Raw genomic sequence first — 25,545 nt, 5'->3', positions numbered from 1 at the left:
TTGCTGCATAGTTTATAACCTCACAAGAATTTGCGGTAAATTAACAATTCACTTTAACATTGCAAATCGAGAATAATATGCAACTTCGACTGCAAATGACAAAACTGTTTTCTTAGTCTTCTGCAAATACAAATGTTCAAACGTTTTTGCTGATTATTTCATACAAATTTTTCTATCAAACATAGAGCAATTATTTGTTGATAAATTTTATATATCTTAATAAATTCTACTATTTGCAAATATTATATAAAATTCATAAAATTAATTGCTTGATGTTTGATAGTAAACTTTGATGAAATAGTTATCAAAAACTTTACACATTTTTATTATAAGAAATCAACTACAATTTAGAAAGTGAGTTTAAGCAAGTTGATGGAGAACATAGCTATTTGAACACTTCTCGATGATGCTTTTATTACCAGACAAAAACCAAAATTGACAAAGTGCAATCGAGAACAATTGAGCCCAGAAAGCGGTGTAATCAAATCATCCTCTCCCCAACACACACACACAAAAAAAAAGGAAAAACCAAAATAGGAGAGCTAGAGCAGCATCAGGATGCAGACAAGAACAGGCTTTGTGCACCGTTTGTTTCCAAAAAAAACAAAAATCAATGCAGTGTGATTCGATTTGGTTCGCCTGGTGCGCAATTTTCAGCAGCATCGCCTTTGGGTCTGTGTGGCCCATGTTGAAGCCTCATTTTTAATTTAGAACGTCAGACAAGCTGACAGCTACAACCCAGCAGACCTCACGACTGAACAATATAATTAGCGATAGTTCTATTTAGTATTTCAGCTAAATTTAATGCATTTTAATAATTCATTTTGTTGAAATAGAACCAAACAAAATAAAATACGTTAAAAGTATATTTTCATTTTTAACGTTACGCACTGTTTTGCTTTTAATTAAAATGTATGCAGACTTCCTACTTGTTTTCTTTTCATTTGAGCAATTTCCATTGATAATTGTCAAAAAATTGCTGAACATATTCGTTTATTGGTCATTTGAAAATAGAGTGAACTATTAAAAGATATTCAGTCCTTTAACTTTTTTGGATTTTTAAGGCTAGTTAGGAATACCATAAAATAATATCAATAATAAATTGTGGCATTCAAAACAAATTCGTTTATTGCTCCATTTCTTTTCTATATTACACGATAGTATTTCAGGATTTGCGTGTTTTTTGGTTAACTGGGTTATGCTTCAGTTCAATCTGCAGCTGAAAGTGACCCAGCCTGTGACCCTTCTACACTTATACGCGACAGCTAAACTCTCCCAAATATGTGTGTGTGTGTGTGTGTGTGTGTGCAACATTTTATGGCCACTGGCGATACGCACGAAATTTGATTGGTGGCAGCACATCGAGCTTCATAGCTGCATAGCAGCACAACAGACATAGAGCTCTACATGCACAGAGAGCGAGAGGGTAGAGGGAGAAAGAGAGAGAGAGAGAGAGAGAGAGAGAGAGAGAGAGAGAGAGAGAGAGAGAGAGAGAGAGAGAGAGAGAGAGAGAGAGAGAGAGAGAGAGAGAGAGAGAGTCGGCTTCTTTAATGCACTTTGCTGCGTCTAAACTGTTGCATTTGCGGTGTGGCCTTAAAGCTGCTTGAGATGCAGCTTGACATCGCGGTCGAACAACAGGTCGTATGAACGATGCTGATTAGAAGGAAAATCCAAATAACAAAAAAGGTTTAATCGCTGTAAGGCAACTTTGTGCTGAAATGGAAAACTGACAAGCGCAAAACTTTAACTTTCTGGCCAAACACGGAAAAGCTTTCAAGTGCACACAATTTTATAGACACAATCGTCTCAAGTGTCAAGCAGAGTACAAAAAGGACAAACACAATCCCTTAGCACAAGCCTTTGCCTTTACTGTTGCCCTTGCCTTTGCCACAACATGTCAATCATTAGCATCTGCAAACCCATTTTCGCCATCGTCTTTCGCTTGTCTGCGTGTGGCTTTCGCTGCAAACAAACTTGAACAAATTGTTAAATTGTAAACACTCATTGAAATCAGCTTAAGTAATTTGTTCAACAAAAGCATTAGCAATGTTCTTTGGTTTTTGAAGAAAAGAGCAATTTGTTGTGCTAGAATTTGAAGTTTATTTTATGCGCTAAATATGCGAAATAAATTTAAAATTAGCAAAGAGCTTTTTTTCAGTAATTATTTCATAATAGCATTCGAGCTCTTCAAAAGTAGTTATGGCAACCAATAAGATTTGTAAAATATTTTAGTTTTGTGGTTGCTGTGGAGAGAAAATAACTCTGCTTTATTGTTGCTGAGCAAATGAAAAAGTGTGTTATTCAATTAAGCGGCAAATGCTAAAATAATGTTTGTTGCTATTTCTCATTTCATTTGCAAATCACGAAAGCATAGAAAAATCTAATTTTCACTTGCTCAACTCTTTTGCAAAACTTTGTATGGTTTCTTTTTCAAGTTCTTTGACTACTATAATATATATAGAGTATGCTTTGCAATTCCTTTTGGCTATTGCAGTCCTTTTTGGTGTGCCTAAAGCGGCTTAAAGCCAAAGGCAGAGCAGAGTGTTTCTTTCTTTTCTCTATCGCTGTCGCTGTCTCTGTCGCTGTCTCTGTCTCTGTCTCATCAGCACAGTATCTGCCTTCGACTCGAATATCTGTTGCTTGGCCAAAGCCGTAAACGTTGATGCGCTTAAGACTCTTGGAACCGGAACAAATGGCACTTTTACTTGCCCAGTTATGCGGCCCAATCCTTTTGGCTGCCTATCGAGGAGGCTGAAGCTGAGGTTGCCTATCTCAATGCCGTTCTCCCTCATAGTGCAAACCATCTGTTATGTGTGTGTCTATTATCCTTGACGCATATTTTTGCCATATTCATCCAAAAGAAGAAGCGAGTAACCGACCAACCAACCGACTGAACAGTCAGCCAGTGCTGTCATTTACAATGCCATCGTTATCGCTAGCTCTTTCTATCTTTCTCTCTCTCTCGCTCTCTGTCACTTTCTCTATACTCGTACTAGTAGTTGAGCTGAAACTCACGCTTGTCAGCGTTTGGCATAAAGTTGACAGCATTGATGCTCTCCATGTTTGATGGCTGCCCTTGTTGTTAAGTCCTGCAGGCACTAGACTTCCTGCCGCTTCCTTTTGCTTCCTGCTGCCATTGCTGTTGATGTTGATGTTGCTGTTGCTGTTGCAGGCTGACACTTGTAGTTTATGCAAAATATTTGCATTGCCCGACATGCAACAAAAGCAGACTCAGCTGAGGCATTGTCTATGTTTCACGCTCTCTCTCTCTCTCTCTCTCTCTCTCGCTCTCTTTCGCTCTCGCTCCCGCTGTTTGACAACTTGATGCTTGAATAGCGCATCGCAAAATGGCAAAATGTCTGCTGCATTTCTTCAATACAACTTGATCGGATTATTGGTAGCATGCTATGTTGTTTGCCAAGAGAACGAGAGAGAAAGCAAATTCTATCAAATTGTCTGAGAAATTGGCAGGAAAAGAGACCGACAGCAAAAGCAAAAGTTCTTACTTAGTTCTTCGCATATAAATGCTTCCCGGATGTTTCCATTTTGCGCTTTAATAGCATTTCCTCCCCCCGCTGCATATATAGTTATAGACCTGTGCCTGTGTGGGCGTGGTCAAACTTGATTAGCGACATAAAACAAGCTAATGACAGGGCTCATTATGGCCAGAAGCCACAGCAGATGCGTTCCCATAACCGCAAGATTCCATAAGATGCCAAAACCAAGAGCCCAAGCAAAAGGCGCCCCGAGGCGACCAACAAAACTTTTTCCGGGGGCCATCATTTATCGGTTAACAGCACTTTCTCGCTCCCTTCCTCCCTTCCACGTACGCACACACAAACACATACGAACACACACTCTCCAACACATGTAATTAATCATGTGCCGTGTGTTTGCCCATGTGTATGAGATGCACAGGGGATTTTTGTACTTTAAAGCAGCTGCGAGCCCGCGGAATTAATAAATTTTGAATACAAACACACAATGCGGGGAGCCGCCCGAGGTCGCCTGCTGTACTCTGCGCCAGTGGCAGTGGCAGTGAGGGGGCAGCTGGTGGCTAAGGGAGAGGGGGGAGGGAGAGGGCGGAGAGTCAGCTAAAGAAAAACCAATAAAAATGATGAAAGACTTACGAGGCGACGACGCCAGCAGCATTGGCAATCGGAAAGGCAAGAGGAGCAGCAACAACAAAAAAAAAAATACCAAATACAAAACACAACAACAACAATGAAAAAAAAGAAAAAAAATGTTCAGTCGCACGCTGCGTATACGTGATGAACGAAGGCACAACAAAATGCCAATAAAATGTCGACGCATTAAAATTGCACAAACAAACAAAGTGAGCAAAAACCACACACAGTTCACTCATTCACTCTCTCACTCACTCATTCATTCTGTGCTTTTGGCCGCTGTGCGGCTAATGAGACACCTTCCAAACAAGCCAAAAAAACAACAACAACAACACCTCAAACACGCATGGGAAAGCAAAATGTGTCATAGACAAGCGACTGCTCAACGGCGTGTTTAATTGCTAATTTCTCTTATCTTTTTAAGGATCTATTTTTTTAGGCATCGTATAATTCGAATAATATTAATGGATGGCGTTGTTGCTGCCACTAAAACTTTAAATTGTTTCGATCAATTTGATTCAATTATTCATAGTTAGTTTTTAGCATACTGGAAAATTGTGTATGCGAGAATTTAGAATACTTTTATGGTATACTTAGAATGTAGTTCTACATTAATGCACTAATTTAGTATTCTTTTGGTATACTAATTCGGTATATTTTCAGAATAATACTGCACTGTGTCGAACACTCGACTACAGCTTTCTTACTTGCTTATTTCCCAAAGAGTTAGCCAAATGGACAGCAATATTTATTCGAATCAAAGTGTAGTGTTGAAATACTCTCTCACTATAGGCAACAATAATTTCAAATTAACTCAACTACAAACTGTCTTCATGAAATACGAAGTTAAAGCTTCGTACTAACTGGATATTTAGACACATCTCTGGTATTAAAATAGCTGGCACGCAGCTTAGCAAAAAAGTTTGAGGGAAGGAAAATGGAATGTGGCATTGGATTGAAAGTTTCGAGCATTTCGTTGCAAATGCCACTCATTATTAAATCAAATTGACACAAGGTACTACGTTCATTCGTTTTCCAATTCGTTGCGCACTTTCCGCAGCGTGCAGCAAATGCGAAATGCGAAACGTGAAAAGTACGTGGTGTGCAAGTGACTGAAATGAATTGAAGGCAGCTAAAAGAGAGAGAGAGAAGAGAGAAGAAGTGAAGTGTACCAGAGGATAAACTTGAAGAGTATGTATGTGTGTGTATGTTGTATTGTTCGCTTGCACACTTGCAACTCAATGTGGCATGCACACCTTTTGTACATTTTTAATGGCTGACCAATGACTGAACCCGGGGCTAACAAAAGGCAGACGAAGCAAATGCTGACCAGCTTTTCCAGCTTGACTAACTGAAGAGCTGCTGTGCTGTGCTGTGCTGTGCTGTGCTGGGAAAACTTTTGGCACTTTCGGTCATGGCAGGACAAAGTTTTTCGGTGAGCCGTATGGATTATGCAACGAAGTACTTGTATTTGGTCAAAAGTTACGTTTGCCAAACAGATGTAAGAGCTTTAAATAATATGCGAAAATAAATGCCAAAGTTTGCCATACGATATTTCAATGTATTTTAAATAATGTGTGAAAATGTAGATGAACATAAATAAGTTGTCAAAAATAAAAACCAAAAATTGCAATTCTTTTAAATCATATGTGAAAATATATGCCAGCAAATAATATATATAAATATATATGTATATTCAATTATATTTGCTTTAATTTAATAAGAAACATATATGAATACATTTTGCTTTTCAATTAGATTAATGTGATTTATGTAGTTTGACTTTGGCATTAATTTTCTCTTATTATTTTTTTTGCATTTACCACAAATATGTGAAAAGAAATATATTAATTTGTTGATTGATTTTTAATTAAACACTTTGTTTTAAATTTAAGTTTGACATTTATTGTCTCATCTAAATTTTCATTTACCACAATATACAATTTATAGATTTTTCATTTGAAAATAATTGTTTTGAATGTAACTTTATTTGATTTATCTAGTTTAACTTTGTCATTTATTTTCTGCTGTTATAAGTTTGCATTTGTGTAACTTATTTTGTTTGTAGTGTGGCTTTGTTGTTATTAATATTTTATGAATATTACCAAGTTTGACAGCAAACTGTTCAATGATTTCAATCCAATCATAATCAGACATGCAAGCGACTCAATGCATAAGGGTTCGACGTAATGCAGCCATTGCTTAACTGGGCCAAATGAAAAGGGGCAGCGATAGAGAGAGAGGGAGAGAGGTAAAAAGAGAGAAAGAGAGAGAACGGCCTGAATGTTGGCAAATTGCTTTGGCCCCGTCAACGACAACGACACCGGCAACAGCAACGGCAACAGCGAACACTAAAGACAACCAAGCACAGGTGCTTAGTCATAATTGGCTTTGGGTGGCAGAGGCAGAGGTCGAGGCAGAGGCAGAAGCAGTGCATATTTCAAATGCCATGCAAGTCCAGTTCTGCCATTTTGCTAGTCTTCCAGGCTTGCCAAGCCAAAGAGTTGACAGAGTGCCACCGGGTGTAAAAGGGCCAAGGGGCATGCCTCGTCGTCGTGTGTTTGGGCTTTAAATGAGAAGGGTTGCAGATGGGATGATGGAGGTGCCGTTGAATTTACTCGGTCGGTTTGCCAGTGCCCTGAACTCTAATTGCATGCACAGCGTGTAATTTTGTTGCCCGGCAACTTTGTAAATGGCACCGAACTTTACCTGTGCCTACTCTTATACCTTATACCCTCCCCACACTTGGTTGATAATGTTCAACTTTGGCTTGATTCAATTAGACCTAAAAAGTTTAGTTCATACTTTGTTGTCACCCCAACATTTTGCATTTAAATATCCGCCCACTTGTGTTTAACACAAAGTGTCAATGTGTGCGGACATTCTAGGGTAAGTATAAAACCGATATGATAGACGTTTCTGCTTATCAATTTTGTATTTAGAGCAAGCTCAACAAAATGTCAACTAAGCCCAACTTAGTAGTTAATATTATAAAGATTTTAAATCGAAAATGAAAGTTGTTGTTTAAGTATTCTCACAGAGAAGAAAGTCTAGATTGAAAAAGTAGATTGCGAATCTAAATTAAATCTTTAATCTTTTCATTTTATAAAGATTTTTTTCTAAATTTGCATTTTAAGATTAAAAACATCTTATTTTAAGATTTAAATCCTGTTTCTAAATTGAAATTGCTAATCTTGCTTCAAGAACCTGAAACAAGTTTGTTAAACCAAAAAATCTTAAAGCAAGTGTAGTTTCTTCAATCATCGTTTTGAGATCATTAAATCGAAAAGATATCAAATTCAAAATTTTTTTTTGTGTTTTAAAATGTGGGAATTCGCTTCTTATAAAATATGGATTAAATTTCGGAGGTTTGCTTAGGTTTAAGCTATAATCGGTTCGTATATAAAAAAGAGAGTTTATAATTGAAACTAATATAGAACAAAAATTAGACAATATACATAATATATATAGTGTTCTAGTTAATAAAATATTATTCTGTTTATTTTGATAAATGAAAAGGTTATCAATGCAACTCGATTCACTCAACACATGTAACTGAATAAACATGAATAAAATCGTTTATTGCAGATATGAAAGTTATATAAAATCGTTGCTCACTTTTATTGTTGTTTAAGTTATATCAAATCGTTGCTCACTTTCATTTGTATTCACAATAATGTGAGAAGTCAAGTCAAGTCAAAAGCTTTGGCAATTTCAATTGTCATCTGTTATCATCATCATAAGCACAAAATGGCAAATTGAAATAATATGAATAATCAGTGTATAGAATATTACACATACGACGCATGTACACTCATCATCATCATTGAATTTCAGCAATTGAAATAGCACTCAAAAACAGCTATCGATTAGTTCGTAATATGCAGATGTTGAGCGCACACAAACGCAGAAAATTGATAACGAGGGGAGCTCTCGGCACTGTAAATCAAATCATAATCAAAGCGATGTACACTACAGTTAACAACTAACTTGTTATTTGTTTTGAAGAGCTTATCTATTGGCTTTTGTTTAAAAGCCAATAACATTCACATTAACTACGACTATCGGCCGCCAAACCCACCCAAGGGCGATAATGTCTACAACACTTTTGTACTTCAGTGGATAAGCTCGGACTATCTCTTTTCCTCTCTCTGTCTCTCTCTCCCTCTGATTCTCTCTTCCCTTTCAGTTTGTCGTTACTACTCGTAGAACAACTTATGATGTCAAATCGAAGCATAATTCTCGAGAGTTATAGTTGAATTTAATTGACATTGAATGCAATTTATTTCTATATCCTTTTAGCGATGGTCACGCGGGACGTTGAACAAAGTATGTTAAAATATGTATGGCCTACTGTAGTCGGGTCTTAGCTGCGTTGGCTAACAATCTGGTATATTTTAACCTCTATAGTATTTTTTAAAAAAATGTTTATTACGAATATAGTACTTCATCGATATACTAAATATGGGCTCCCGTATATTTTAGAATTTTGGTATATTTTGACCTTTATAGTATATTACGAATGTAGTACTTCATTGAAATACCAAATATGGGCTCCGGTATATTTTAGAATTTTGGTATATTTTGACCTTTATAGTATATTACGAATGTAGTACTTCATCGAAATACCAAATATGGCCTTCGGTATATTTTAGTATTTGGGAATATTTTTTATCTTTTTGGAATATTTCGAATGTAATACTTTATCGATATACCTAACATGACCTTCGGTATATTATAGTATTTTTCATAATATATTATTTGGTATTTGTAAAGAATAATATCGTAATTAGTATATTATATGGGGCGCACTCGACTGCAGATTATTTACTTGTTATCTTTCAACTTTTGCAGGGTATTCTCCAGCTCTAGCATGCTCGATTTTAGCTATTTAACTGAGTTGAGCTAAACAGAGTTGAGCTTAATTAATTATTATTTGCACTTTGCGCAACTTTATAAACTCAACACACAACACACACACACACAAACACACGGAGAAATGGAAAACGGGGCGTAACAAAACTTGAAAATGGCCGCAAAAAACTTTTGCATGCTAGAGTGAAAGCGGCCATAGGAGATTATATGACTACGACTATGCATGATGCTGCTGCTTTTTGCTTATGTGTGTGCGTGTTGTCAAAAGCTAATCAAAAACTCATTGTAAATTCATACACAACAGGTAGCCGGGTGGCATTCAGCCGAGAGCCGGACGATAATAAAAGCCAGAGAGCGAAAGCAACAAAAACAACAACAACAACAACAAAAAGAGGAAATTTCAGAGAAAAAGCAAGAGAAAGAAATTTCGGTGGAAAAAAGGAATTTCAAATAAGTGAAAGGATTGGATTTAAATGTTTTGCCAAAAAAAAAACTTTTGCCAACAAAATAGAAAACAACAGTAAATTACAACGCTGCAAAGTGCCTCATTAAAACAATGTTGAATTGCTGGCATCCGAATTAAGTTTTCGCAGCAAGAAGAGCAAAATAAACCCTGACAATTTTCTCAATTGCAAACTTGGACTTAAAGTGCACCGCAACCAAATCTTCACATTCAGTTATTTGCACTGCGTTAATGAGCAAAACTATGTGATGAACGATTTTAACTTTGAATTAAATGTACAAAAAGCAAGTAAGATAGCCACGATTGAGTGTGCTCGACTGTGAGATGCTCGCAACCCGTTTTCAATAAAACCGTATTCCACAAATATACTGAAAATATACAACAAAAATAGTCATATATACCATACATATAATATAATATATATTTTCTACCTATATACTATATACCATAGAGTACAAAATATACCAGACTGTGAGTCAACGCCAAATATACCGCAAAAATACAAAAATATACCGTTGGCTATATTTGATATTTTGATATTGTGCTACTTTCAAAATATACCATAGAGTACAGAATATACCAAATCATCAGTCAACGCAAAATATACCGCAAAAATACTAAAATATGCCGATGGCTATATTTGATATTTCGATATTGTGCTATGTTTAAAATATACCATAAAGTGCAAAATATACCAGATCGTCAGTCAACGCAAAATATACCGCAAAAATATTGAAATATACCGTTGGCTATATTTGACATTTCGATATTGTGCTACTTTCAAAATATACAATAGAGTACAGAATATACCAAATCGTCAGTCAACGCAAAATATACCGTAAAAATACTAAAATATGCCGATGGCTTTATTTGATATTTCGATATTGTGCTACATTTAAAATATACCATAAACTACAAAATATATAATATATAATTAACATATAATACAGTTCTACCCGATGAGTACCGGGTATAAAAACGGTTGCGAAACAGCAGCAATTCAATATGAACAATTTATGGCGACCTTTTGCCCAACAAAATCTGACATGAGAGACAACACATTATTCATAGTCAAACACTTTGTTTGTGGACGTAAATTTATCGGTGTTGTTGTTGTTGTTGTTGTTATGTATTTTTGTTGCCGCTGCGAAATTTGTTCGGGCACTTTAATTTGATTATTTGATTAACGCGTAATTTGGTTTTAGAGCGAAAACAGATTTCCAATTCTGAATCTGAACAACACAAATTTGACGTATTAATATGCGCTATTTTCTTTTTTTTTTTTTTTGTTGCTCAGCATTTATGAATTGAGCAAACAAAATAAAAATTCAAATATTTGCTAATAAAAACACTGGACAGCCCAAAAGTGTATGAATGAACTGTGAAGAGCTTTATGATTGTGGCAAATTGTGTTGATTTTTATGACGCATATTAATCGAATGTTAAATATAATATGAATTGTTTGATTTCGGTGCGCTCGTTGTTTAGTGTTATTCAAAAAGGGCTAAAATGTGGAATGATCTAATGGCCATTAAAGCGATTGATTGATGTGCTTATGACTGCGTTTTTTTTTTTTGTTCTTCGTTTCAGTCGTTTGACTTTCAGTTTCAATTTCTTCGAAATATTTGTGTGTTTTATTTGTCTTTTTTGTTTTTCTTATAATTGTGCGTAATACTTGTACATAAATAATTCTAAATTGAGCGTCAACTGGCACGAAACATTTGCTGCCAGTTGCAGGAGTCTGTGGGCGGCATAAATTTCAGGTGAATGCCGAAATAAAAACGAAAAAAAAACAAGAAAAAGAGAAATGGAAATGGAAAGAAGGAAGTGGCAAGAACTACACAGGGAAAGTGGAGAGAAATAACAAAACGCTTTGAAGTCTACGCCCGGCAGGACATGGCGCCACAAAGGACTAAGCACGGGATGTGGCACACTCACACACACACACACAGCAACCAACACACACAAAAGGCAAAGGCAAAGGCAGAGCACACAACACAAGCTCAACACGAGCATAAACCTCATCATGATGTTGCATACTCCACAATGACCAACGACAATGCTAATGATCATGATAATGAGAATGAGAATGAAAATGTTGATAATGATAATGTTGATATTGTACACTCGCCCAACCTCATGGATATGGCTAAGGGCAGCAAGATTACTTAGTTGCATTGCTATGAGTAGCTGCTGCTGCTGCTGTTCTTGGTTGCTGTTGCTGCCGTGTCAGCCGCTGGTTGCTCGGCTGCTGCCATTGCTGCTGCCGTTGCTGCTTTGATGACCTTAATGAAAGCATTCCGCCTTTGTCCTCTGCACAATGAGCTGTAAAACGTGGCAATGGCAATGGGCAATGGCAAGTGGCAAGTGGCAAGTGGCAACAACAGGTCAGTTGTGGTTTCCCACCAGTATTTTCCCATCCGCTGTGAACTCAGCCAGTCAGCCAGCCAGATAGTCAACTGCCAGCTGTCTGCGAGACAGTGGAAAGCAATAAAAGTGACAGTCAACAGTTGAGATTTTACTTGATGCAATCGAACGAAAAACGTATGAAATTGATGATAGCAATTTGCTAACTAGCGTATTTCAAATCAAAAATTCATTCAGCTGCTCTTTAAAACGATTTCAAGCAATACACGTAACAACAATTAATTAATTCATCATTTTTAATCATTCAGTTGCTTTAGTATTTCTCTTTTGCAATTTTCCCGTTTCATCTTAAGTGTATCACGTATACGCCGCATTATACTCATGCACTAATTGTGCTAATCGGTAAACGAGCAGAAGAACGAGAGAGAGAGAGGCAGAGAAATGATAATGATAAGCTGCAATCACAGATGGAATTACTCGGCATCTTCAAATACCAGCGAAAATTACGTATACGTCTCATTGTCGAAGTCGTCTTGAATTACTTGAAATAATTGAATTCGATTGTTTGGCTTCGACATGCTATTCATAGACTCGAAAGCCTGCGGTTCTTCCGAAAATCAATGATGCCCAAATACAAGCGAACAGCAGCACAAACACAAAAGGAGAGCGAAGCGAATAAAAATAATGTTAAGCGTTTTCTTTTGCTTTGGCTCCGCGTCCATCAAAGGCAGCAGCATCGTTTGGCAGAGCCACTTGAATTATCGATTTCCGATATGTTGTACAACATTCAGCAGCAACATCTACAGCCATAGCTTCAGGCAGCATCTCGTGGGAGTTTTCACTTCCGAAATTTATGTTAGATAACCAAACGCCGAGTGCTTATCGATATTTAATGAATGCAACGATGCTATAACAACAACAATTGGTATATCGAGCAAATTGCCGCAAGGCTCATGGAATTTTCCACATAAAATGCAAATTTATTGTATCAAAATGCGATTCATTTACAACAACAAATTCTGTGCGATAGAGATGATGATGCTGATTGTGATTGTGTTGCGTTTGCTTTGGAATTCAATTTCGAGAAACGGTGTTAAGCAAATGCATTAATGCAAAAATGTGGTTAGGCATTTATCATCATCATCATCATTGAGTTGACTGTCAACGAGGAGTAGAATCAGTGCATATTGCTCATTAGTTTTTGGGGTGTGTTCAAACATGATGTGTGTGTGTGCGAGTGTGTGTGTGTGCGGTTGATAGTCAAGTTAATAATAGAGCCAATAATACCATAGAATGCGACTCTCTGTCTCTCTGTGTCTGACTCTGTGTGTGTGATTGTGGCTAGCAAAATGTCATTCAATAAATGCCAGACACGGTAATTGGATGCTTCGTTCTCACAATTTGCATAGTGCATGCAAGTGCAAAACAATAGAGACGATCGATCGAAGAATATTCAATCCCCACAGAGAGATAGAGACGCAGACATTTGACCATCTATCTCTTCGGAGCAGAAATTCGACTTGCATTTGCAATTCTTGACAGAACTGTGATTAGCGCATGCAACTATCCAGAGAGTAGAGTCGCCGAGTCGCAAAAAACATTCGCCTTTGGAGTGGCTTTTATCGGCCAAGAACAAGAACAACATTCACGTTCCAGTAATTGAAATGTAATTGACATAAAAGCATTGTCAACATCCATATATTTCAGAGCATTCCATGTTCGCTGTTGCTGCTATTTGTTTTCACATTACAGAATACGTGCATATATTATTTGTGCTTCTGTCTCCTTATAGGAAACAAGTCACAGCTGTTAATGCAAGGCTGGTCATGTGATTCGCTTCGCTTCGATTCGATTCGATTTATCGACAGACTCAGCATTTCTATTTGTACTTTTGGCACAAAATATTTACACAATTGACAGCTGTTCGCTGTGCTGCGTTGTGCTGTTCTGTTGCGTTGTTGCAAGAGAGCAACACACAACATTTGTGTTGTGCCTTTATTATGTTTATACCCGCTAGCCATAGGGTAAAAGGGTATTATAGCTTTGTGCTTGCAGGAAATGTATATAACAGGTAGAGGAAGGCATCTTTGACCATGTAAAGTATATATAACCAAGATGATATAGGTCCGTCTGTCTGTCTGTCTGTCTGTCTGATCATTTTTCGAAATCACTTTTTATGTTTTCATGTAGATATCAAAATACCAAATATTGTTTTAGGTATATTTAAGTATATTTGCGCTATATTAAATTGGTATATTTTAAGTTTAATACCGCACTCTCAATTAAATCAATATACCAAATATACCCTTTTAGTATTTTTGCAGTATATTGTTTGGTATATTTTAATAATACGACCATAATTCTATGTATAAAACTATACCAAGCATGTCCGTTGGTATATTTTAGTATTTTTGCAATATATTGTTTGGTATATTTTAAGAATACGACCATAATGCTATGTATAAAAATATACCAAACAAATCTGTTGGTATATTTTAGTATTTTTATGGTATATTTTGGTACATTTGGTATATTTAAAGAAAAACGCCACACTATTTTGATCCTATTTAAAATGAGTAACGGATATCCGACAGTCGAGCCCACTCGAATGTAGCTTTCTTACTTGTTTTTTTTCCAATCCACCCCTCTACCAACTTGCATATATAGTACACACACACAATATATAAATACATATATATTATCTAAGCTTATTGTCACATAATCTCTGTCAACATAAAGCAGCCAGCTCATCCCATCTTCTCGTGCAAAATACGCTTACGCTGGCTGCGGCTCCAGCCACTTGCTCAAAGTGCTTGGCCAACGCAGAAATTTGGAAATTTTGTTGTTGTTGGTATGTGCAATCACAATGTATTTAATTAACAATTCATTAACAATATTTAAATTAATTTGCCAGCAATTCAGTTGGATTTATTTAATTAAAATGCAGCTATCAAATTAAATGAGGCAAAACAAAAAATCAATTAGCTGCAAAAATTGTTAGTTCAATTTCAATGTGTGTGTGTGGGTGTGTGTGTGTGTGTGTGTGTGTGTGTATTCAAGTGAATTGGCAATTCGATGTTGTGCTGGCAACGCAACGCAACGTATCGCATCGTTAATGTTACTTTAACTTTGCGGCTAAGTTTGTTCGCCTCTTGTGTGGTGCAATTGTGCGTATGCGCAATATTTCATTTTTCACTTAGTTTCAAGCTGCAGATTTACGTATTTGTGGGTGTCTGTGTGTGTGCACGGCTTTTCTTTTCACTTGCCAAGGGGGAATGTTGGCTTAGTTTGGCTTTTGCGCACATTTTGCGGTTGCAGTTTCAACTTTCGGTTAGGCAACGAAAAACAGAACAGAACAGAGCAGAACACAGGCACTTGGATATTAATCTGATATTAGCTGCAAAAGTTTTGTAATTAAATAGAGGTCGCAAATATGATGTGTGTAGAACAACAACGATGAAACTCTGACAGATAAGGCCACACTTTGCCTATCTGGCTTGGCCCAAAAAAAAAAGCTCAATCAATCAATATGCGAGTCTCACGTTCACATTCACGTTTTCCCTTCTATCTTTACGTTTTTATTTTTTTTTTTTGGCATATTGCATAAACTCGTCCTACATGACAGCAAAATGGCAGCTATAAATGTTACACACATACAGAGAGAGATATCAGAGACATTTACGTATTGATTATTTATATGTTTGTGTGTGTGTGTGTGTGTGTGTGTGCTCTTAGGTTCAGTTTGGGCAACGCAATTTGCATAAAAAACAAGAAGCAAATCGAAGCTGCCAACCTGTCGACACTTATTTATTGTACTAAACATTGTTGTTGTTGTTGTTCTTGTTGTTGTCACTGCTCCAGTTGTTGTTGTTGTGACGTGCTAATGGCAAATTAACGCCTGCAATTTATGTCAAGTTGAAGTTCAAATAGCCAAAGCAATTTGCTGACCAAAAATTACAGCAACAACATTTTTGTTTGGCCAGCTCAATTTTAACTAATTTATCAGTGTTGCCCTTGTTATGACAAAGTGCCACAGACACACACACATGTGAAGCACAGAAAGTAAGAGAGAAATAGAGAAAGAAAGAGAGAGAGAGAGAGAGGGAAAAGTTTTGCAGATTCCAATTGGCATTATAAAATATGATGAATTGAATTTGCAATTAGTTTTCTCTAGAGCAGCAAAGAAACAAAGATAATTGAAAATGGCAAATAGTCAAAAGAAGCCAGAGAGAAAGAGAGAGAAAGGGAGCAAAAGAAGGGGAGAGAAATTTGTAAAGCTCAAAGCAGAGTGACAAATTGTTTTGTATTGGCAACTTGAGTGACAAATTTGATGGAAATGTTAAATAGAATTGCTTTCGACTCTGCACACAAATTCAATGCGCGAGAGCGACGAAAATTTTGTTGACGGCGGGGCATTAGGATTGAATGAATGAATGAATGAATGAATAAATGAGTGAATGAATAAGTGAATCACTGACTCACTGACTCACTGCGATGAAAAGTCTTAAATATTTGATAATCGAGAAGGAACGTTTCGGGAACGTTGCCGAGTCAAAAGTGACGGAATCTCAAATGCACTTTGAGTGTTGTCAAATTGCTTTGAATAACTGAATGAGCGTGTGAGTGAGTGTATTCACTGTGAATGTGCCGACATATTTCCTTGCCAAATTTCTTAAATTGTCAATTTGTGTTTGCAACATTTTAAGTTGCATAATTAAAAGTTTAAGCATAACACTTGCTATAATAGGCACAAAAGTAGTTCGATTTATATTTGCTTTAATTAAAGTGCAACAATATAACATAAATATATATCAAATCAAGATCGATAAAATTCTATTTTTTCATCATTTTATACTCTACATTATTCATTTGTATGCAGCGTTGTGATGTGTGTACTCACTCGCAAGCAGTTCAATTACTTTGAATGTAGTCAAGTGAATGTAAGCGTATTCATAAATAAATTACATTCCCATACGAGTGTATTCACTGCGATTGCAACTTGTAAGAAAGTCAGCGAGTTTCCTTTTGCATCCGAACGCTTATACAAATGAATACAAAGTTGGAGCTTTCTCCTCCGGCAGCATCTCTGGCTGTGTTTGTGAATGCAGCAGCAGCAGCAGCTGCAACCACAATCACAAACACAATCACACTCACTTACGCTCACTATGTGAATACCCCGACGGCATTCGACTGGGAAATTGCGTAACAAAATGCATATGAATAAGCCAATGCTTACATTTCAAATTAGCCAATAAAGTCAAGTTCTCTCTCTCTCTCTCTCTTTCTCTCTCGGTCTCAGGCGTATGCAGGCTCTGTTAAAAACCTCAGTGTCGAGTCTATTTACTTTATACATTTGAATGTAAATTGCCCCCAGGGTACAGTTTGTCCTTCTTCCTCCACTCCCTCCTCTTTATCCCCACCCACTCAATCTGCTATCTCTATTCATGCTTTCCCAGCTGAAATAAAAACTCAACTCGAAACGAGTCTCTCACAAATTTCCCTTTTTGCTCCACTTTGTATGTCATTTCATGAGCACACACAAAGTTTGCACTTGTCTGTGACAAAATTTCGAGTAAATTTGATCAAATTTGTCTTCATTTTTTGCCAATAAACTCACGGCCTGGCAGCATTTAAGGCTGGAAAATTGCATTCACACCCCGCGCGCTCACGCTCGTCTGTGTAATTGAGACTGTGTAAATGCAAATCCTTTAAGTGTCGCTGAAGTGGACAGCACTTGAAGCGAGTGCATTGGATGTCTTATGTAGTAGCGAGTTGACGGCACAGTGGCGTTGAAAAGTCAGGGCACACCTCACACAAAAAAAAATGGGTTTAAAAATTGCTGCGTTACGTGTTAAACTCACTTTATCTCAATCTTATCAGAATCGACAACGCACATACCGAGAACTGGCAATATCTGGCTATTTAAATCTTTTCTAATTTTTGTTTTTTGTTTTTTTTTTGGCTAAAAGACGAAGGGGAAAAGCGGGCGGCAAATGCTTCTCAGCCACAATGTCGCCGTTATGCGTCAATAACGCAGATGATTGTGTATGATTGTGCATTGCAAGCACATTAACAATGTAGTACACAAGACGAACAACAACAACAACAATCGAGTTGAACATAAAATTTTGTTGTTGTTGTTGTTTTTTTATATAATTTCGTGCAGACACGACACACCGAGAACATGATGGGGTACAACAATCGAACAATCGAACAAACAATTCTTCAAAAGCACTCGCGCCCAATACTTGAGACTTAACCCATAAGTATTACACACGTCTGTGCTATATGAGTTGTATATCAGCAATAACAGAAGCGGGGGAAAGTGGTGGAAGGCGGGCAACAAGCACTGCACTTATCTTATCTATGGCCTACCTAAGACCCACTGCTAAAGCAGTTTGAACAATGCTCAAATACACTCACACACACACACACACAGAGCACTCAGAAAAGCGGTGATACGATTATGAAACGTGTCGCCTTATACCGTACACTGCAAAACCAAACCGATTAGTTTTTAAATTCAAGAATATTAATCCTGAAAGTTGTGTTGTTCGATTAAGACCATCGAAAAAACAGGTTAATTTTTTTATCAAGAACATTTAGCTTACAAGTTGTATTCTTAAAGAAGACCAAATTATTAAAACGTTTAAAACAATTATGTGAAAAATACCAAACTCTCAATACTGAAAATACTACATTTAGTTTACAAAATTCTAGAAATTCCTTTTTTTTTGCGTTTCGAGCTATTGCAAACTATTCTTTATTGCAGTCTAAGAGAGGGTTCTGATTTTGAATGTTGTGTGAATCGATAATAAGTACTCGTATTTTGTATTTAGAGGGTAAATTATAAAATAGTTAAAACAAAACATTAAAAATGTTTGCCCTTCTTAATAAGATCAACTTAAAAATTTTCATATTTTTTGAAGAAAATTCTTAGTACTCAAATCAAAATCTCCATCTTCAAATATTTTTTTTTTTGCAGTGTAGCTGTAGTGTGCTTTTAAACTGATTAGTTTTAGGCAAATCAGTTGGCCAAATGCTTATGCTTAGGCTGCTTTAATTGCCAGCCATAAAAGCCAAAGCATTCTATAAATAAACTGCCAATGCATTCACCATTTGTGGTTCACTAAAAGTTCTCCCCCGCCCCCACCAATGTAATTCCCCATATAAATAAATTTGAGACCTGTTGCCAGCTACACTTCATTTTATGCAGCACTGTTTCAGCTGGCAATTATCTGCTCCATCACCGACAATACAACATCAACATCAGCAGCAGCAACTTGGCAACTCAGCAACTCAGCAATGCAAATTGCAGTTGTCTCTGCGCTGCGTGCGATTCTCAAGTGGCGCTTCAACTTGCCTCGGTCTCTGAGTGCAAGTGAGTGTTTGTGGGTTACACTCCGAGTGGGCTGATGGCTGATGGCTGATGACTGTGGGCACATCTCTCTCGCCCTCGGACAGCCAAATGCCAAATGCGACTCACTCGCCCTCTGTTGTGATTGTTATTTACCTAAAAGTTGCAGTTAAATTCAAACCTCATGTCGAAAACATGAATCACCAACATTTATTGAACTTTCCCTTCGAACCGAATTAAACCGCAAATCGAATTAAATGCGAAAAGCAAACGTTGACGCTGTTGGACAATAATAGTAAGTTTGTTTTTTTTTTTGGTTTTTTCGGTTGCCAGTTGCAACGCTATTTCAAAAATTCTCTCTGGCGCACTTGGCGTATGCATGATATTTGATAGTTTTTTTTTTTCTTTTTTCGAGTGCGTGCTTCGAGTTTCAGTTAACAAAATTCGCGCTTCGTTTTTTTTTTTGGTAGTCAAGCAATTAAAAAATATTAATTAAATTGTTTATAGTTTAGTGCGAGTTTCGCTTTAATTCTCGCAAATTACCTTTTGCTGCTGCTGTTGCTTTTGCTTTTGCTTGTTGTTTACTGCTCCTGTAACTGATGCGTTGGGTTTTTGATATATATTTTCTCCTCTCTGTGTTGTTGTTATTGTTGGTATTTATATATAATTTTTTTGGTTTTTACTTGTTGTTGTTGTTGCTTTTTTGGTGGGAAGTTGGGCGAGTGCCCCCAACTTGACTTACGGCACAATTTGTTACGTTTTTAATTGCTTTTTAGCTTTTTGGTTTTTGGTTTTTCTCGGTTTATATTATTTTGGGTGTCTGTGTGTGTTTTGGTTTTGTAAATTTCTGCTGAATTTTTTGTGTTGCACGCCCACTTTAAAGGTGGGTGAATGGTAGCGGGAGCTAAAACATCCAAACTGTTGGCATTAACGCGCAAGGAGTAGAAAACAAAGCATGAATATACGGGAAAAAAATGAATAAAAAAAAAGAAACACAACATTTTACACTGTTGTTGGTTTTTCCTCTTCACTGCGCTGTTCTTATTATTATTATTTTTATTCGCATTCGTATTCGTATTCGTATTCGTTTTATTTACTTTAATTTATATATGCCGCGTATTGTTGTTGTTGTTTTTTATTAAATATTTTTGATATATCCTTGTTTTGCACCTTTTGGGGCTTTTGGACTGGACAGCGAAAGCGACAGCGACAACGACAACGACATCGAGAGCGTTTCGCGTTTTGGGTTTATTTATATTTTGTATATTTATCGTTGAATTTTTGTCGCTTGTCTTTCGCTTGTGTTTCAGAGCACACACACACAGACACACAGACACACACAAATTCATACACTCGACTGCGTGTTTTATAAATAAATAAGTTTCACATCAAATGGCCACCAAAATGAAATTTCCAAGCCTAAGCTCAGCTGCACACACACACACATACACAGAGAGTCAAAGAGACTCTCTCTCTCTCCCTCTCTCTCTGTGTGTGTGTTTGTGTGAGACAATTAAATGCGTGTGCTGGGAGTGATGTGGACGCGCACTTATGTAGTGCACTGTGGTATGCGTTAATTATGCGACACGAGCACACTTAGCATTTGCCGCAAAAACAAATAGAAGAACTCGGTTCAATTTGATGTATTCCCACATAGACAATATTATTTTCTGTGCACAGATACTCTACACGACAATCAAAGCATTGAATGAGTACATGCATTTGTATGGCACTTTTCGTTACACGTTGGCAACTGCCCAACACTCGATGTATTTGAATATACTATATATAGCCTCTAGCGAGACATCTGTCATGATGATGTTGCTGCATATTTGGAAGCGGAAATTGATAAACCACCTGAAATTATTTATAGCTGATTTTAGCTGTAGCTAACTCAAAAGGTTGCTCTCAATTGGAAAGACACTTGCTGCAGTATCATCAAAATTGTACTAAATAATGTAGTAACAATCTATACTAAATATACTAAATATATACTAATATGTATATAAACTACCTGAAATTTTTTATAACTGATTTTTGAGGCAAACACGAAAGTTTGCTCTCAATTGGAAAGACACTTGCTGCAGTATCACTAAAATTGTACTAAATAATGTAGTAACAATCTATACTAAATATACTAAATATATACTAATATGTATATAAACTACCTGAAATTTTTTATAACTGATTTTTGAGGCAAACACGAAAGTTTGCTCTCAATTGGAAAGAGACGTGCTGCAGTATAAGAAAAAATACTACATAATGTACTAAATATATATACTAAATATACTAGAACTTGAAAGTCTATTTTGCAATTAAGCAATTTAGTTGTTTAATACTAATTAAACTGACCGTTTAATTTCGAAAACACAAGCTGCAGTATAAGAAAATTGTACTAAATAAAATACTAAGTAATAATACTAAATATATACTAATATACAAATTATGTTGCTGATTTGTTAGCTAACTGAAAAGGTTGCTCCCAATTGTTAAGAAACTTGCTGAAGTGTCAGTAAAATTATACTAAATAACATACTAACAACTAATACCAAATATACAATATACTGAATATATACTACATAATATCCAAACCACTTGAAATTATTTCTAGCTCATTTTGTTTACTCTCAATTGTTAAGAAACTTGCTGAAGTATCAGTAAAATTATACTAAATAAAATACTAACAATTAATACTAAATATCTACTAATATACGAAACATAACTGCCAAATTGATTTATCACGTTTAAAGTCTATTTCGCAAATTGAACAATTTATTTATTTATTTAATACTAATTTAACTGACCGCTTGATTTCTTTTGTTTCGAGTTGATATTTCAATTAAACAATTATCTAATCTTTTTCCATTCCATTTCAGTTGAATGCAACACTGCCTTTTGAAATGTTTTTCCTGCTCACACCTTCTTCATTTATTTCGTTCATTTCTTTCTTTTTTTTTGTATCCTTCCAGCTAGATTATTTAATTTGGACCTCTATCGATCATTAGCCAAACAACTTGACTTCCTGTCTGTGACAAATTGTGCTATAAATATTGTTTGTTGGCTACATAATTGACAATCAATCAATTTGCTTAAATGTATTGCAGTATTTTTTTTTGTTAGTATATTTTTTATTGTAGGGCATTCGTCATGCCGTTGTGATTGAGGCTGCTAAGCGTGTCGCTTAACATTTTTCGCTAGTCCGCATGATGAATATATTTAAATTGTTTTGCGTTTAGTGCCCCACAAAGCCCACAAACAAATAAAAAAAAAAAATGTGTTAATTTTCTTAGACATTGTCGTTGTTTTGTTTCTTTCTTTCTTGCTTTCTTTATTCTTGTTTTTTTTTTTGTTTTGTTGTATTGGTGGCCGTCCAATAATTTTGATTGCTGCCAAAAAGAAATTCTTAGACATTCGACCGCATTTCGCAAATAAACTGTCTAAAGCTGACTAAGTGTTCGGACGTTGTCTATCAGCCTGAGTTCAGTATTTGTTTTCATACTTTAAAATAAGTAGTACCCTAATAACATGTTGTCATATCGTTCCCCACTGCTAACCCCCTCTCATGCTTCATGCTAACGTTCGATGACTCTGAAATGCTGACGCGCTAATTGATAGCAAAAATGATATGATAGAAGACACCAAGAAGAAGGAGACGGCAACTGCGAAGAAGCAGACGAAGAAGTCATATAAATTTGTATGATTTTGATTTTGAGTCATTTTGACAGCAACATTTGGACTTGACTTGCAACTGCCACTCAAACAAAGTCTGGAGGCTGCCCCTCATATTGGATTAATCATTGTGATTTGTGTTGCTGTGTGTCTGTCTGTCTGTCCGTCTGTTTGTTCGCTCTTTGCTTATCGCTGGCTCAACACCTGCTCGTAGTTTCATCACACTAAAATTTAAACCCACCCGCGCTTTGCTATCTCTCTCTTGGCATCTTTATCTGCCTCGTTAGCTGGCCATAAATTACAATATGAAGCTGATTTTCCGTGGCGGCTTAAAATTTATGCAAAAAGCAGAAAAGCAAACGACAACAAAAACAACAACAACAATAATAGAAACAATCAATAAAAGCGATTAATTTAGCGCAATCATTAAATATTGGCCCCACCGAAAATGAGAATGAGAAGTCAGAACTCGGAATTTCAGCCCACGCCGAAATTTGAATCGCAGTCGCAATTTTCGAGTTTTGGGTTCCCCTAATCAACACTATCTATATGCATATATATATATATATCTCGATGTCTGCTGTGTTGTTTGTTTTGTTTTGCGGGCTATAAACTATAACAGCCATATATGGGTCACAAAAGTGTAGTGTGTGCACAGTTCGTAAAAAGGCTGACAAAAAAAACACGATTGCAATTGCTGCGACTTTTGTGTGTTTTCTTCTATACAGTCGATGCTGATTTTTATTTTTTTATGGTTTGTGTGTCTGCGCTCTGCAACAAGTCCATTTGGCCCCCGAAAATGGCGCTGACACTCGTCTTCTTGCCACTAATTGCTACAAGTGTGTCTCGCTTTTCTTCCTCTTTTGTTTTTTTTTTTGTATTTTACATTTTACTTTTTTTATTTGCGTTTTCATTTCATTTTTCACTTCACAGTTCCAGGGCTGTGCACTTTGATTTGATTTTTTTCATTTTTAAAGCACCTTCGGCACTCAACACGCGACAAACACACACTCATACATACGCACACATCATACACACACACACACACATACGTTACACTACAAAAAAAAACTGAACAAAAAAAAGAAAACAAATTGCGAGCATAGTCAAATTGTGCACGAGTTTTACACACCGGGACGCTTTTGTGTTGTTGATGTTGATATTTGTTGCAATTGCTTGTTGCCAGTTGCCAATCGTTGTAGTTGTTGTTGTTGTTGTTGTTGTTGCACGTGCTGCTGCTGCTGCTGCTGGTGCTAGGAAATTCTGCCGGCGGTTTGTACACAATATATTCGTTTCTTTTTTTTTGTTGACGTTTTGGAATCTCGCTGGTGCTAAACCTTCACGCTAGACGTTTGCTACGCAACTGACAAGCGGCAACGGTTCGTGACTGGCGACGGCCAAGTTCGGCAGCGGTTCGTTTCACATGGCGTTCGCTTTCAACATGTTGCGAACAAAAAGAAGACGAACCCGCAAGCAGGCAGCAAACACCCACAATTTCTGTGTGTGTGTGTGTGTAAGAGTCGTGAGTGAAAGTGCTGCTGCAGCATCGACTCCTTGTGGCATGCAACAAAAGCTGCTGCTGCTGCTGCTGCTGCTGGCAGCGCGAGCAACGCGCGCGCTTCGCAAACAAAGTGCAAACAAAGCACAACAAAAGCAAACAGAAGTGCAAATAAATAAACTGCAGCAAAATGCTACATGACCGTAGCAAACCGTAGCAACATTGCCGCACAGTGGAGCAATTTACAATTTACATATTCATTGCAATTTGCAAATTACTTTGCTGAAAACTAAACACATAAACTAGTGCGCTATTTCATTTGGATTTGTTTGTCCCCTGGCACACAGCATGCAAATTTGTAATGCTATACGAACAACAACAACCACTGTGCGGGGCATTCGACTGGACAAAAGACAATGCACTTCAAATAATTGGCATATCATATTGTTCTATCGAGCGGAATAGAAATTAAGTGAGACGTGAAAAGGGTGAGAAAATGAGTTTGAAAAGGTTGCAATGAAAATAAGGGAGAGTAGAGCCAAGGCAGAGGAGGAGTAAAACACAGAGAAAATTGCAAATTTTGTGATATGAAACAATAAAATGTAGAAACTCTGAAACAGATAGAAAGAGACATAGAGATATAGAGTTAAGTAAAGATCAACTTATCGAACTATTCCCAATATTTCTACAATCAATTATTGTTATTTCAAAAAATAGCAAGTGCAAAGTTCAGTACTCGAAACAAACGGAAATGCCGCACACAAAGCAAAGTCGAAGACTCGACAGCAGCAGCAGCAAACTCACACCACTGTGCTCTCGAGCTCGATTACGTATACGACCCGGGCGAGCGCTTCCAACATGTTGCCAAGCGTGTTTCTAGCCCAACATGTTGGCTGCCCGACGGTTGCTATTAATGATGGGCCATCAGCAGAAGGTAGAGCAGCAACAGCAACAGCAGCAGCAGCAGCAGCAGTCGCTGCTTACGACGTTGATGATGATGGGGACGACGATGATGTTGCTGCTGGCAAATCCCAGACACGCATTAGTTATAGAGCCCGGCTGACAACAATGGAGAGCTGAGGTGATGAGGTGACGATTGCAGTGCATGCGGCTGTGTGGATTGTGGATTTGCAGATTGTTTTCACAAGCATTTTATTGCAGCTTGTGCAACACGGCGTATTATTAACAA

The 25,545-nt window shown here is 36.9% G+C and overlaps 1 protein-coding gene across 7 annotated transcripts in view; it reads right to left on the bottom strand.

Moving 5' to 3' along the window:
- The window catches only part of LOC132797332 (cAMP-specific 3',5'-cyclic phosphodiesterase), a 237,285-nt gene that overhangs the window by 116,092 nt on the left and 95,648 nt on the right, over positions 1–25,545 (bottom strand). For 2 of the 7 annotated variants that reach the window (XM_060809032.1, XM_060809035.1), the window contains exons 1-2: positions 23,991–24,215; positions 19,733–20,107 (exon numbers count right to left, since the gene is read on the bottom strand). The exons of 4 other annotated variants lie outside the window; for them this stretch is intronic. The gene's annotated coding sequence lies outside the window, so the exon portion shown is untranslated. Of the gene's footprint in view, positions 1–19,732; positions 20,108–23,990; positions 24,216–25,545 lie in introns of those variants that run through there. One more of the 7 variants, XM_060809033.1, reaches the window with a different exon arrangement.

Source organism: Drosophila nasuta, chromosome X (genome assembly GCF_023558535.2).
Source record: "Drosophila nasuta strain 15112-1781.00 chromosome X, ASM2355853v1, whole genome shotgun sequence".
Taxonomy (NCBI): Eukaryota; Metazoa; Arthropoda; class Insecta; order Diptera; family Drosophilidae; genus Drosophila; species Drosophila nasuta.
This window is presented reverse-complemented; position numbering and strand designations above follow the sequence as displayed.